This window comes from Vanellus vanellus, assembly GCF_965231255.1.
Source record: "Vanellus vanellus genome assembly, chromosome: 4".
Taxonomy (NCBI): domain Eukaryota; kingdom Metazoa; phylum Chordata; class Aves; order Charadriiformes; family Charadriidae; genus Vanellus; species Vanellus vanellus.
The window spans coordinates 53,385,973-53,391,972 of record NC_138909.1 but is presented as its reverse complement, the minus strand read 5'-3'; positions in this window follow the sequence as shown (position 1 = coordinate 53,391,972).

Genomic DNA, 6,000 nt, shown 5'->3' with positions numbered 1-6,000 from the left:
CTTGGGCTGAGAGAGCGCAATTACCTCAACTGGCATTTCTCCAGGACCCCGGGATTAATGATCAGGTTCTCATAAGAAGTGTCAGGAAACCTATTACCTCCCCATAAATACTCAACAACATTTTAGAGAGTTAATTTATTTTCCTCTCCTCCTCTCTTCTTCTGCAATTTGCATTATCAGTTGCTAAATATATTACAGCACACTTTACCCCGATTCACCGCTTCAAAGACCTCCCTGTAGCAATTTCATAAGTAATTCACTACTTGATCTTATAACTCCAGCACATATTGTCAACCACAGGAATTTTATTTCAGCCCAAATCACCATCCTTTTGAAAGTTAAGATTCATTATTTTCCTCTAGTAGAGTTTCACCTGCTCTGCAGCAGTAGAAAGAAAATATTTTGGTCTAGCTGGAACAATTAGGTGGAAATCTGTGTAATGGAGACATCCCAGTGCTGCCCGTTAATCTCTCCGCTGGAGCTGAGGTCATTTGGAAAATATGAATTTTCACTTTGCTCATCTCTGATCTCTAATCTGAGGCATAATTTCTTTTTCTGCACAGACCCTAGAGTAAACAGCCGATCATTGTTTAAGCCCATCTGGCATCCTACCTCCAGGAACGAAATACGATGTGAATTTATAACACAAGGGTCCTCAGATCCTCGCTGGCCCACGGGCGCGTGATGTGGTGGCATGCACCCCAGCACCAGCGACCACCTTCTGTCACAAGCAAATCCATAGGGTCCTGGCACCTGCGCACAGCAGCCAGCATTGGGAAATCCCTGTTGTCCTGTCTACTGAAGGTAGTCATGAAGCTCCTTTCCCACATTTTGACCCTTTTGCAATACCTGTTGTATATGTATGAACCAAACGTGCTAGTCCTTGGTAAGGTTCTTGGAAAAAATAGGTTTCAAGGTGGTCTCATTTTCTGAATTAAAAAAATAGATGTATTCTGGTCTTTGTCCCTCCACGTAGGAGAGTGAGCCTTTGTTTCTGCAGTGGCAATATCTTATGATATCGGCAGACTCTTGTCCTTCCTCCAGCCAGAGGATGAGGAAAATGGCTTGTCTGGCTTTTGCTCCTGGACTGGTCCACACCGACAGCACATCTGGCAAAGCCACAACTTGCTCACCAGTGGTCAAACCCTGACACACCATGGCAAGGAGAGACACTGCTTCTCACCAGTCACCGCTTTGAAGGGTGCTCAGCTATTTGACAGAGGAATTAACGTGACAACCAAATAAATGTGAATCAAAAGGAGCATGGATTGAAATAAACCTGAGCTATGAAGCAAGGAATTCCTCTCGGGTCAGTGCAGGGCTCACGAGACCCATGTGCTACGGTGTGATATCAGTGTCCTGCACAGGGCTATCAAGATTATAAACAAACATGTTTTCTGAGAAATTATTATTATTTTTCTTTTGAATTATCATGCCTCTGGGTAACTTTTCATTTCTAGGCTGCCCAGAGAACTCCAAGAGGAGCCTTATTTACTTTCTTTACAAACATTTTCAGAATTTTTACTTCAGTGAGAGGCAGGAGGGTCTTCTCCTCCTGGGCAGGTATGATTTGCAAGCAAGAGGGGGCAGCATTAAGAGCATGAACCACTACCGTTATGCTGCAAGGTGGCCAGCCCTGAGTGTCCCATCAGGGCTTGTGCCAGGTGGGACATCTCCCTTTCCAGCCTCAGGTACTTCCAGGGGCTGGGAAGCTCCCGGCAGGGTCCCAGCAGACTCGACCACTACGTTTGGTGCTAAATTCAATCTTCCCTTTTGTGAATTGTGTCATTTTGCTGTTCATCTGTCCACTCGTGTACTGGTCAGGCGTTTCTCCTCTTATGTGTAAAACATAAGGTAAGATGTTGGTGTGACGCCTGGCTCGCAGCTGAGCGTTGAGGAAAACAGAGAACAACGACGATCTGTTTTAACATTTACCATTAACCTTGAATGATCCCTTCCCTCTCGTACGGGGCCTGTTATTGCAATATATTTCAATGCACTAAATACTTGTGTTAAATCCTCTCTAACAGTTCCCTTGTTAGGCTAAATAAAAGTCAGCTTTCTTGTGTATATCCCACCAAGATCCCTAATCATCTCCATTGTTTTTCCCTTGGCTTCCTTAATACTATCAGTACACAGCTTAAACCGAAATTGCCAGCTTCATCATCTGCTTTAATAACAAGTGGTTAATAATTGCAGGCATAATTATTCATAACACTGATAAATTTTGCTATTCACCACTAATTTCTTCAAAGTGGTCAGGGCATAAAGCAAAAATAGGCTAGTTAGACATTCATTTCTAATCAAGTTTTGTTATTGTTGTTTAATGAACAAAATCTTCAACCCAGCATTTCGACAATATTTGGTTACAATATAAGAAAAATAAAGCTAATGGTGGCTTACATGCACATACACTTTGGATTTTGGTTAGAAATACTGATCCCACACCTCTGTCGGGGGGGTGTCCACACCAAAATTGTGCAGCACCAGCCAACAGTGTAGTTCCCCACTTAATTTTTATCATATTTATACGTTTTGATTATTCCCACAGCCAGAAAACAGGGAGACACGGCACAAAACCCTGAACAAGGGGTTAACATGAAACCAAGTGTCCCCATTGTGTTGTCACCTCCTCCTCTCTGTGAGGACAGTGCATCCAAGGGGACGTTTCCTAGGTGTTCCCACCTGGGACAAAACCCTTTTCCAGAAGAAATCCAACGAGTGCAGGGTGCAGATCTCCCCAAGCCACGTGGGGCAGGTTGGCACTGTAGTCTCTCCCAGGGGATCCAGGGTGGTAACTTGGTTTGGGGAGGTGAGCTCCAGCCCTGGGAACTCTGCCTGTCCAGGAACAAGCCAAAGCTGTGCTGTCAAACACCAGGCTTGCCCCAAACTCTTCAGAAGTGTTGGATCTGAGCTAAAACAGACACACAAGAGTTTTCTGTCCTGGTGAACTGCGCCGTGTCCGGATCTGGCTAACCACGGCTCTCGGCATCAATACAGCAGGGAACGGGGGATGCGGGATGCAAGCCCAGGACCACAGGCATTTCCCAGCCTATAAACACATCATGTTACCCCAGGGATCCCTCAGATATGAAGGATGCAGGCTTGTGGATATTTGCAAATTCAGATGTGGAAGGCCAGAGGTTAGACCCGATACTCTCACTTCTGTCTAGAGTATCTAAGAATTGCAAGTTCAGCTGTAAAATCAGTGTATAGGATAGTATAGATATACAAATGCAGAAATGTTTGTTTTTAAAAGAATGTCAAAATAAGCTTTTTCTAGGCATCCTAACAGATATGAAACAATAATAAACCTTATAAAATCCTACACCATATCTAGGTAACAATGCTGAGGTATAACGAAAGCATACGCAGCTTTACTTTCCATTTCTTTCATATCAAACTCATCCTACTTCCCTTCCATTGCCAAGGAGCTGCTGTGCACTCAACACAGTTATTTCATTCATCTGGAGAGGTGAATGGGAGTTGCCCTGCTCTGGCCCTGTGAAACCCCGTTGCTGCTGGAGGGAGCGGTGTGTTCGCAGCAGATTTGGCAAACAGGGCACTGGACTTTTCCCTCGGTGTCCCCAAACACATGGCAAACCACAGCCCGGCGCTTTCGCAGGGGAGGAGGCTCCGAAGCGAAGGCTCTGCCTGACTTCACGGTATTGCTGTTGGGAACCGGGTGGGATTTCTGGGGTCTATGGCCTGCAGCATCGTTCGGATGGCTCCCTGCTGCTCCCCTCGGGCAACAGCTCTGGGGGACAATTAGCAGTGCCTGCAGATGGCTGTTGAAGTTTATGGAACTGGCTGATTTTTGCTGGTCAAATATAAAAATAATAATCAAAATTGGTTTTAGCGTCCAGGCACCTCCAGCTAGAAGTCCCCTTTGTTTCTCAGTGATAGTGAAGGTCACAGGGCCGAGCAGCGCTGCTTTCCCTGTGGTGCTCTCTGCCTTCAAATACAAGAGGTAGGAGACGGCGAAAATAAAAGGAATACTGGATGGCAAACGTAATTAACTTCCTCTACTGACAGAGAGCCCTGGGTATGACAAAAGCCCTTCAAATATGTTTTAGCCAGAAGTGTTGGAAAATCAGTCTTTTGCGAGCATTTCTTCTAATTAGCTCTTTGCAATTCATGAGGCCTCGCGCCGAGCAGACAGCGCTCTTCCCCGGCGGAGGCCTGGCTGCTCCCGCAGCCCCACGCTCAATTTGCTCAGCTGAGGGGTGCTAATGCTTCAATATGCAGCAGGCATTTTCTTAAACGTTGAAAGACTTTAACAAATTATAACCATCCTATAATTTGGCAGGTTAGACAAGAAGCTTTTAAAGAGCCTTGTTAAATGAATGACTTAAACCTTCACCCCAGGCTATTTTTAAAATTCATTTGTCTGCACTCCAGCGAGGAGGAAGGCACAAATATATGCATGATCCACATCTAAAATTTTGATTTCTGAATTAGTTAGAAATAAACTGCGATCTTTGTGGCTATTAATAAACGGTCTGGGGAAATGGTGTTGGAACATTGGTCACTGAAATAGCCACAGCTTCATACCCTTCCTCCACGGAGCAAGAACTGGAATGAGATTTATGGAGGAATTTATGGCAAAGGAGAGGAGCCGTAGCACACCACCTCCTTGCAGCAGAGTTTTAACGCCTAATTTACACGCTCCCTTCCACTGCAATGTGTGCACTTTTAATCACGCTAATTATAAAGTGCCCCCTTGTCACGATGCTGCAAATCAAGACATGCAAAGAGAGCTACACCGGAGTTCACATAAAAAAATAACGCTGCTCCATCTACCCCATCCCACAGAGCCAGGAGGTGCCTATGCTCTGTGTCTCTGCCATCAGGAGTAGCGCGAACTCATGGAGCACAGCAAGGACCTTGCCTCAGCTGGGCTCTCTGCAGCAGGGAGAATATTTAGCCTGGCCCCTTCAGATGCTCTGCAGGAGCAGAGGGTGCTGACCCAGGGGTTGCTTCTGCTCTGCCGCCGCGTGTGCCACTGGGGAGTGTGAAGGGCAGAGGGTGTCACAGCAGAGAGCGAAGGGTTGAACACTTGCTAAAGGAAACGAGGGATAAACTACTGCTAGAGGAATCAGAGGTCCTTCACCTTCCCCAGGAAGCAAGGAGAATCCCTCACTAGATGAGGATGCATTTTGTGCACTCCCTGGGAAACAAGTTTCCATATAAATAATTGAAATATGTTTAAAATGGACGTCTGCAATTTCTTGCATAGACAGACCGCTGAGACTGTTAATCCCCTGACCTCTGTTACCTGTATAATAAATCAATATCATAACCTGTGATTTTTCTGTGTAAGGTTTTTAATGCTAATGTCTTGCTCATGCAATTTGGGAAAGGAAACAGGTTTAGAAATCAGCAGTTCCCCATTCACATTTTCATTCATAATGTATCTGCTTTTTACTGCCTTGCCTACAACCTTAAGGTAACATCTAATATAGAAAATAAAAGTCTGAATCTACAGTATGTGGGTGGTAGAGTTACTAGTGGGAAGTAAAGCTTTCAGGTTTACGTTGCTGGTGTAATCAAGGCCTTTACTGAATGAAAGATGTTGCAACTACTCAATATCTTTTTGGAATGGTCTTAGAGACCTCCATCTCATTCCTAACAAAACCAGAAGAATACATCAGATCATATCTGTATTCACCCTCCACCACCAGCATGCGTGGGACCCCTCTCTGAAGGAACACGCCAGGGGAAAGAACTCTTGAACTGCATCTGGTCATGGCATCTGAGACTTTCCTCGGTACAGATTTGTCTAATCCAGGCAAATTGAGGTTTAAGTTCTGCAACCAGAACTCAACAGCTCCTTGCAGCAGCTATGGCCCTGCTAAGCTGATCCATCTGATGTGCACTAACGCTTACACTTGGTGGTGGTTCCCCTTTGCTGCCTGGCTGCTCACATGCAACTTGGCTGCAGCCACACCTCTGCACTTTGTAGTTCCAGTTTCTGCCTCATGATGCTCCAGCGCTGGT